Below are 10,469 nucleotides of genomic sequence, written 5' to 3'. Positions count from 1 at the left end.
GAACATACTGGCACACTGTTAGAAAGTCTAACAAAGTAGCTACTGATTTATTTTAAATTGGTTTTTGTTCTTGAGGGCCACCAAAGAAGTTTTGTCAATAGTTTGAGCCTAAGCTCCATGGACTGATCCAGTCTTAAGGATGATCTTAAAATCTTTTAAGAAAAAACTAGGTGTAGACCCTAATAAATATTGTTCCTTTCCAAGAATCATGTCATGATTACTGCTATTATAACTGTGTCTCTTCTATTTCTTTCTTCAGCTCTTTTTTTTTTTTTTTTTTTCAATTTTATTAATGAAAAGACAGGCCTCAGAAACTCTGCTGGAATGGGTACAGATATAGCCATGACTTTTACAGTGTGTCCTATGGAAACTTTTTATAGGTAAGTATAGACTTATGTAGACTGCATCAACTTTAGAAATGAATCTATGCTTGGTCATAGAATGCTAGATACAATTAGAAAGTTAAGGGAGTATCTGTGGAGACCTTCAAATGCCAGGCAGAGCAGTTTAAACTTCATTTGGTTAGCATTAGTGACCTCCTCAAGACTTTTTGATCAGTAAAGTCACATGACTGGTTCTGACAGCAGTATGAAGGTCAGATTGAAAGGAAATAAAGGAGAAGTAAAAAAGCCTCGTAAGGAAGACATTGATATAGTCTGGGGAGGAAACAAGGTGTTTTGCTAATATTACAAAAATGAGAAGGAAGAAAATAACATGAAAGTTGTTGTGGGGATAAAATAGACAAGACTTGGAATCTGCTTAGATAAGAGAAATGAGGTAGAGAAAAGATTTCATGAATGTTATTTGAATTTTTTGAAGTAATTTGAAATTATGAATATGGGAAATGAGGTACCAATAAGAGAAACAGGCAAGTTAACATAGACTGAGATGTAGCCCTATGTAGTCAGAAGAGCATTAGATTTAATCAGAAAACCTGTCTTCTATTTGCTTTGCCATTTAGTAGAAACAAGTCATCTCCCCTTCTGGGTCTGTGTCCTCATTTGCTGGCTAACAACTCTTGTACGAGATTGTTATAAGAGTCAAATGAGAAAATGTATATGAGTGTATTTTGTAAACAACAAAAACTACAATAATGTGTTTTATTATACTATTGACTCAACATTGCAGCCATGTAGATTTTATTTTAAAATTTGATTGCTGGCACTCATATGATCTCAAAATAAAATTCTTACTTAATGATCACTGGGCTCTGATTTCTAGTTTCCTTCATTAACATTATTTTGGTAACTTTTAAACACACACACACACACACACACACACACACACACACACGAGTGCGCCAGCATTTTGTACTTAGCCAATTTCCTGGAGGGGAGATGAGTGTGTAGTTTATTTTTGTTGCAAAGCTGCTTAGGACCAGAACAGGAATGCTGATGGCATGGAATCTACTTTGGGAAGACAGATATTCAACTTATCTTTTTTTGTGGGAAAAGAGTAGCTATATGACCTTGAGCCCATCTTCTACACTATAGGCTTCTGTTCCCTCCCCTGTAAAATGACTAGAATGGATTATGTGATCTCTGAATCTTTTCTTTCTCTAATAGTCCAAGTCTCTGATCAGAAATTGAAACATTAATACAAAGTTGCTAATATGTATCTAGCCCACACATGTTTAGAGGGCTTCTCAATACCTTTCGGTTTTGTGATCTGAAAAATTGAATTTAACAAGTAGCATCATCATGTGAAAAACAGAATATGGATTTTGGTGACAGGAGACTTCAGTTTTGAAGTCTTGTTTCCTAGTTCTTAAAAATCTAGTCATACTTGACTTTCTAGTCACTCAATGCTCTAAGCTTCAGTTTCCTCATTTATAAAATGAAAATAATCTTTTTTACTACCTGACTCCCAAAGTTGTTATAAAAATCAAATAATATAGTAATATCTCTTATTTCTATAACTCTTTAAGGTTCATAAAGTCCTTTACTCTTAACAGTCCTGGGAAGAAGGTGGTATTTTACCTTCCATATTTCAGTGATAAAAAAGTTAAATTTCATGAAGGTTGAATAACTTGCTCAGGATTGTATAGTTAGTAAATGTGAAAGACAAGTTTCAAACCATTTCAAATCTAGTGGTATTATGTACTTTTATTATATAGATGTGAGCTACTTGGAAGATGATATTTGTTTTCATCAATATAGGAAAACTTTATTAAGTCAGTAAATATTTATGAAGCTCCTACTATATACCAGGCACTGTACTAAGCTCTGGGGATAAAAAAGGCAAAAGAAAACTGCCCTCAAGGAGCTTTAAATCTAATGGAAGAGACAACTTGCAAATATAAACAGAGTAGATACATAGATACATATACACATCCTATGATAAATATGGTATAATCAACAAGGGAAGGTACTAGCATTAAGAGAAACTGAGAAAGGTGTCCTATAAAAGGGATTTTAATGGAACTTAAAAGAATCCAGAAAGCAATTTAGAAAGAGAGCATTCTAGACATAGGGCAGTCAGTGAAAATGTCTGTAGCTGAAAGATGATGGAGTGTTTTGCTTTTGATAATTCAGGAGGCCACCACCATTGGATCAAAGAGTATTTGTCAAGTGAAGTGTAAGAAGACTAGAAGAGTGAGAGGGGGTCAAATTATATGAAAGAAATAGAATGCCAAATGGAGGAATCAACATTTGAATTCTTGCATCAAAAGGATGCCAATGGAATTTATGGAAAGGGGTTGGGGGAAGGATTGAAGTGATTAGACCTGCACTAGGAAGATCATTTTAATGAAGAATAGATTGGAGTGAAACCAGAGACATGTAAACCCAGCAGTAGGCTATTAATATAGTCCAGGTATATAGTGATGAAGGCTGCTCCAGGGTGTTGGTTATGTAGAGGAGAGATGTTGCAAAGATACAGATGACAGAACTTGAAAATTGATTGGAAGCATGGGATGGGAGAGGGAGGAGTTCGGCATGGCATCTAGGTTGTGGAAATTAAGGACTGAGAAGGTAGTGTTCTTGACAGTGATAGGAAAATTGGTTGGGAAGGGGGGTGATTTAGGAGGAAAGGTAATGAGTTCAGTTTGGGACATGTTGAGTTTAAGATGTCTAAAAGGCACTTGGAGATGGGAGTCAGTAGAGAGGTTAGAATAAGATAGGTAGATGTGAGAATCATCTTAATTATAGAGAAAATAATTAAATTCATGATTAGGTCGCTAAGTGAATATAGAGGGAGAAGGGCAAAGGGCAGAATCCTGTGGGACTGGGGAGAGGGTCTGATTTGGGTGAGAATCTAACAAAGGAGACTAAAAAAAAAAGAAATTAGGTAAGTAGGAGAGTCAGAAGACAGTGGTATCCCATAAATGTAAAAAAAGAGAGTTTCAGGGAAAAGAAGGTAGACACCAACAATATGGAGGGCTGGAGAGAGATGAAAAAGAATGAGGAGTGAGAAAAGGCCATGAGATTTGGCAGTTGGCATCCTTGGCAACTTTGGGGAGAGCAGTGTCAATGGAAAGAGGAAGTCAGAAGCCAGATTGTAAGGAGTTAAGAAGTGCTTTGTGACCCTGGGCAAATCACTTAGCTCCAATTACCTCAGGGAAAAAAAAAAAAAAAGTAAGTGAAAAAAGAGACAATGAAGGCACCTATTGTAGGGATAGGGCCACAAAGGGGCAGAATATATAGAGAAGGATCAAGTTTGTGCTTTTGCTTGGGTTTTTTTTTTCTTTTTGAGCTTGAGGCGGACCTAAACATAACTGAAAAGTAGGAAAGGAACCAGTAGACAGGGAGAGACTGAGGAGACAGTCTGTTGAAGGAAACAAAAGAATGGGATTTTTGTGTGAATGGAGAAGCGGGTGTTGGTTAAGAGTAGAGCTACCTCTTTATGTCAGACAATGGAGATAAGGAAATAGTGGAAGAGGACATCTGAGTGATATGTATGTAATAAGAGGGTAGAAGAGGCAACTCATGGTGAATGTTCTCAATTTTTTTGGTAAAATAAAAGGCAAGATTCTCATTTGAGAGTGGAGGAGAGGAAGCATGAAAGGTTTGAGGAAAGATAAAAAAGGTGGGAAGAGCTGAAAGAGATGAAAGGATCAAAAGTATGACCATCTTTACTACCAGAATTTTAGTTGGGAGATAGATATGAAATAACATGAGGTTACTGAGTGATAGAGGAAGAAAGAGAATCTGAAAGTGTTAATGGAGAACATGGGTTATTACAACTCCTCTACCTGGACCAGGGAGCAGAGGATAACAGCTAGTACTGGAGAGAGTAACCAGGGAATCTGGGTCATTGTGGAACTCAAGCTTAAGTAATTGCTACAGGGGAGGGAGAGGATGAAGGGCAGGGTAGTGGAGATGGGGATGAGGAATTGGGAGATGAGGAATGGGTTGACCTACAGGGGTTCAGAATCACTGAGATGTGAAAGGTAAGACCAGACATGAGAATGTTTGCCACGGAATAGAAGGCAACACTCCTCTTCTCCTGGGAGGCTGAGATCATAGGAAATGAGGACCAAGAGATGGAAGGCACGTGGTCATATGGTCAATTGGTAACCCCTGTTTCATTACTCCTCTTCCCTCTGCAGTCTGGAAATTAGGCAGGAGATGATGCAGAAGATGAAAGTCCTGTTCCCCACTGACTTCCTCTTCTTCCATCAAGGTACAGGAGCAGTGTGGAGTTGGAAAGAAGACAATCTCCTTCCTTTTCTTCCTGAGGCTGGAGATCACACTGATTGAAGCAGGAGGTGAAGTCTCCCCTTCTGGGGGATGATGTTGTCTTCCTCACTTTCCCTCAAGATACAGCAGCAGATGGAACATTTGAGGTTAGAAAAAAGTCTTATTCCTTTTCCCACCTTTTCACCTGTTTTGGAAAGCGTCTGCACTGATGAAAATATTGTGATTCATGATCTTAGAGAGTTGACCGGGATACTGAGAGAAAAAGTAACTCTCCAGTAGTACTACAGTAAAGAATATATCAGAAGAGGAGTCCAGGTGGGAAGAAACCCTGTATTGGATTACTAGAGTCCTGTGGGTACTAATATGTCTACTGAGCTCATCTACCAGATTCTTCTGGTTCCTCACCCATTCATAAGATGATAGGATTTAAAGTGGAAGAGACTTCAAAAACCATCCAACCTAACACTCTCATATTGCAGATAAGGAAACTGAGACCCAGCAGAGGGGAAGTGATTTGACCAAACTAGAACCTGTGCAGATCTCAATTCAAATCAGACTTTTGACTCCCAATAGTAGTGCTCTAGCCACTGTTCTTTTCACCATATTACTGTATTTTCACTATATTTTAAAAATCTTTTCACAGCTATGGTTTCCTGAAGGTAGGAAACTCCATCTGTGAAGATCAATAACACATGAGGCACTGAGAGTTCTGGTTACTGGCCCATTGTTAAACAACCAGTATGTTTCTCAGGGCTTTCTGTCCATAAATGAACATTTATTAAGGATGTACTAGGTCAGACACTATGCAAGGCACTAAGGATAGAAAAATGAGACCATTCTTGTCCCCAAGGACAATACTATCATCATCATTATCATCATCATTTTTTCTGTTATAACTCTGAAAAATATTTTCTGATGACATAAAGATGGTCAGGGCTGTGTAAAGTACTACATTCCATTCTTAAGATTTAGTCATGCCTATTTTTTCCTGTCAAGATGAGATTTTTTTTTTTTTTTTTGCTGAGGCAGTTGGAGTTAAGTGACTTACCCAGGGTCACACAGCCAGGAAGTGTCAAGTGAATGAGGTCAAATTTGAACTCAGGTCCCTTCTGACTTGAGGTCTGGTGCTCTATCCACTGAGCCACTTAGCTGCCCCCAAGATGAAATTTTCAAGTAAGATAATGAGAAGCCAGTTTTGTCAGAGGTTCAGTTCTGCTCTCCAAAAGTTTCAAATAAATCACCTTTTTCAAGTTGAGCCTGGCCTAGCCTACCTTTGACTCCATTGATCTCAGAAAAACTGGCGGGGGCTGGCTGCCAGATCTTTGTAAAATCTCAAGATCAAGCCATTTCAGGAGAGTCTTGCTGTTTCATTGGGTGATAAAAGTAGGCCAAATCCTTGTCAGATTTCTAGGTCCTGTCATTGTTAAACAGTAACCAGTGCCAGCTTTGTAAATGAATGAATGAGAAGAGTATTAAGAGTTTTACTATATGCCAGGCACTGTGCTAAATCCTGAAATACAAATATAAGCCACCAAGACAATCTCAGCCACCAAGGAGCTTATCTTTTAATGGGGAAAGACAAAATATGTGAATAGTGGTAAAAAATGAAAGTATGCTTATTCTCAGGTTATGTCAAAACATATTGGAGTTTAATGAAAGCCCAATACCAGCTACTACAAGGGAAGTCATTGTCACATTCAGAAATACTTGACTCCCACTTTTTCTGTTTTGAACAAGACTATGCCATCAAAGACCAGTCAGTATCAAGTGTTTAGCCAGAAAAGAATGTATAAGACTAGGAAACCTTAGGGAAGGATTAGAATAATAACCTACCACACAGGACCTATGCTTATTGAGGTGCAATTCAATTTAATATGGACTAAGCACTCACTATATGTTGTATACTGTGCTAGGTGCTAGGGATAGAGAGATAAGAATCAGGCCCAGCCTAATAAGACGATTTTATCATGGAATTTCATGGGTGATTCCCCTTGTGGGCTCATTTTTTCTACAAGGTTGGGTCCAAGGGGAGATTACTGCAGTACTCCCCCCAGAGTTCTAAAAGTAACTCTATGGAGGCCTATCCCCCTGATCTGTAGTTCATGAGCCCCAATTAACAGTTACTCAGAATTTTAAGATATATATTTTTTCCAATTACAAGCAAAAACAATTTTTAACATTCATTTTTTAAAAATTTGAGTTCCAAATCCTCTCCTCCCTTTCTCTTCCTCCTCCCTCACTTAGAAAACAAGTGCTTTGAAATGGGTTATACATATGAAATCATGAAAAACATTTCCATATTAGTCATATTGTGAAAGAATATAGACCACCCCCCCAAAAAAAAAAAACAAGAAACAGAAAGTTTTAAAAATATGCTTTAATTTGTATTCAGGCTCCATTCGTTCTTCTCAGAAAGGAGATAACAATTTCATCATTAATCCTTCATAATTGTCTTATTATTGCATTGCTAAGAATAAGTTAGTCATTCACAAGTGATCTTTATAACTTCATCATAATCAATGATTATTCCTGGAGCATTGGGTTTAATGCCAATAAACTTGAGTTCTCAGACCATGTTCTTCTAGCTAAGTGACCAAGGGTCCCCTCTCTAGGCTAATATTATTCATAAGTACTCTAAAAGCTGAACTCTATATCAGATAGACAACTTGTTCTGGTTGGGGAAAATTGCTTTGATAGGGGTTTGAAAGAATATGCTGTAAGCAAAAAATGCTTTACAGAGAGAAAATAACCCTGTTTAAGACAGATTATAATACAGAGAATGAAAAGGAAGATTTTCCCCCTTTAAGCTTAAAGAGGAAAAAATCAATAAACATTAAATGCCTACTATATGCCAAGCACTATCCTAGGCACTGGAAAACTGAAAAAGGCAAAATAGTTCCTATTCTCCAGGAGCTTGCAATCTTATGGGGGAGACAACATGTAAACAGATACAAAGCAAGTTATATACAGGATAAATAAGAAATAATTAAAAGAGGGAAGGCACTGGAATTAAAAGGGATTGGGGAAGTTTTCCTATAGAAGATAAAAATTTAATCTGGACTTAAAGGAAACCAGGGAAGTTATTAGTATAAAAGAAGTCATGGAGAACAAAAAAAAAATGCCCTTAACCAAGAATTGGAGTGTCTTGTTTGTGGAACAGCTAGAAAGGCTAGTGTCATTGGATTGAAAAGTATATGGTGAAATGTAAGGTATAAAAAGATAGGAAAAGCAGGAGGTTGTAACAAAGATGGAAGAATCAGGAGTCAAAGCAATTTACTTCCAAGGAACACAAAAATTTTAACCTCATCATCTGCCTTCAGCCAATACTTTGATGTACTGATTGGAAAGGGAACTGGTCTTATTATTACAATTCAGATGTGGATATGATTATACAACCAGTAGTAAATAATTTCCCCTCTCTGAATCTATTTCCTTATAAATATAGTCATACTTCCATCAATCAACAATAAGCATTTATTAAGTGCCTATCATGTGTCAGGCATTGTGCTAGAAGCTGGGAATACAAAGACAAGGGAAAGACAATATACATGTATGCTGTATGTATTAGGTATGTGTATATGTTTATACACACATTCATCAAATACATACAAAGATGTAAGGCAACCAGGAGAGAGGGAAAGGTGCTAACAGCAAGAGATACCTGCTTTGCATTTATTTATATGTCTCCTCCATTAGATTGTAAACTCCTGGAGAAATAGGAGACAACCGTCTTTTGCCTCTTTTGTTATCCCAGTCCTTGGCACACAGTAAGCATTTAATGTTTATTGATTTTTTTTCCTCTCCATCTCTTTAAGCTTAAAGGGGGAGAATCTTCTCTTTCATTCTCTGTATTATAGTCTATCTTAAACAAGGTTATTTTCTCCTTGTAAAGAAAGGTGGTGATTCTCCATTGAGCAATTGAATAAAACTAAAGATTCCAGAGAGGGGAGGAGGGAGAGCATTCTAGGCATGGAGAACAGCCAAGAAAAAGATATAGAAAGTAGAGGGCCATCTGTAGAAAAGGTTAGTTTGACTGAGCCTTAAATTATGTAGAGGGTAGTAATATGTAATAAAACTGGAAAGACAGTATGGTTCCAGGTTATCAGTCAATAAGCATTTATTGAGCACCCTCTGTGTGCCAGGCACTGTATTAAGTACTTTGGACAACAATGAAAGATCTAAGATAGACCCTGCCCTCAAGGAGTTCACAATCTCATGGAGAAAGGCAACATGTGCACGACTATGTACAACCAATCAATAAAAGAATTGTTAAAATATGTAAAGTACTTGCTAGCCTTAAATTGTTGTATAAAAAATACTATTACTTCTATATAGTCTTCTTCTCACATAGATCGAGAATGATTATGGAACTCTATAATAATACAGGACCTCACTGTCAAACACAGGTAGTAACAATTATGGTGGCTGTATGAGTTGATCTACATGTCTATGTCTATCTATATATCTAAATCTTTCTATATTTTAGTCACATCAATTCATGCATCTATTTATAGGATATGCATATGGATTGCAATCCAATTCAGTGGAGAAGATCAGTTTAATCAAAGTATTGGAAGTAATAGCTCACACTCATATGGCACTTTGAAGCTGACAGAGTATTTTCCTCCCAATAACCCTGGAAGATTAGTAGAGCAAATATTATACCCATTTTACAAATGAGAAAGCTAAGGCTTGAGAGAAGTTTATCAGAATCATAGATTTAATCAGAAGGAATGCCAGAGATCATGGAGTCTACTCATTCATTTTATTAAAAAAAAAAAGTCCAGTAAGATTAAGTATTTTGCCTAAGATCACACAGGCAGTAAGGTATGTCTGATGGCATTTTAATTCAGGTCTTCAGAACAGAGTTAGTGCTCTTTCCACTGAACTGTGCTTTGTAAGATACCCAAGAATAGTAAATATTTATTGAATACCTATTAATCAATAAACATTAACCACCTATCAGATCAGTAAGTATGTATTAAGCACCTGTTAAATTTCAGGCACTATGCTAAGTGCTAGGGATACAAGGGACTTGCAAAAGGACTTACTTTAGAAAATAGGATTCTAATTGGAATTTAGAAAAAACCAGGGAAGCTAGTAGGTGGAGATGAGGAAGGAGAACATTCCAGGTGTGGGGAACAGCCAGAGAAAATCCCCAGAATTGAACGGTTGTCTTCTTTGAAGAATGGTCAGGAGGTTAATACTACTGGATCAAAGAAAATATGCCAGGGAGTAAAGTATTCAAAGAAAAATACTCAACTTTAGCCAAGATAGCAAAGAAAGCACTGCAACTTAATTCTCCCAACATTCCCCTCCAAACTTTGAAATATTTCAAATCAAATTCTGGAGCAGCAGTGTCAAAAAAAGACTAGGGTGAAACTTTTTTATTAAAACTTTTTATTTTCAAAACATAGCTTAAATAATTTTCAACATTCACCCTTGCGAAACCTTGTGTTCCAAATTTTTCCCTCCCTTCCTCTAGATGGCAAGTAATCCAATATATATTAAACGTGCAGTTTTTCTATACATATTTCCACAATTATCATGGTGCACAAGAAACATCAGAATAAAAAGGAAAAAATGAGAAAAAATTCAAGCAAACAAAAAAATGAAAATACTATGACGTAACAATATTATACGATGATCAATTCTGATGTACATGGCTGTCTTCAAGAATGACATGATTCAGACCAGTTCCAATGGTCTTGTCATCAAAAGAGCCATCTATACTCAGAAGTCTGTGGGAACTGAGTATGGTTCACAACATAGCATTTTTACCCTTTCTGTTGTTTGCATTTTATTTTCTTCATTTTATTTTCTGGTTTG

At 36.9% G+C, this 10,469-nt stretch overlaps 1 protein-coding gene across 1 annotated transcript in view; it reads left to right on the top strand.

The window, feature by feature from the left end:
* Positions 1-282: 282 nt before the first annotated feature.
* Positions 283-10,469, top strand: part of GDAP1L1 (ganglioside induced differentiation associated protein 1 like 1) — a 39,560-nt gene continuing 29,373 nt past the window's right edge. The window contains exons 1-2 of the mRNA XM_003757719.4: positions 283-380; positions 4,624-4,786. The gene's annotated coding sequence lies outside the window, so the exon portion shown is untranslated. The remainder of the gene's footprint in view (positions 381-4,623; positions 4,787-10,469) is intronic.

The sequence above is a fragment of the Sarcophilus harrisii genome, chromosome 2, assembly GCF_902635505.1.
Source record: "Sarcophilus harrisii chromosome 2, mSarHar1.11, whole genome shotgun sequence".
NCBI lineage: Eukaryota > Metazoa > Chordata > Mammalia > Dasyuromorphia > Dasyuridae > Sarcophilus > Sarcophilus harrisii.
Note: the sequence above shows the minus strand (reverse complement) of the source record. Positions and strands in the feature narration are given on the sequence as shown.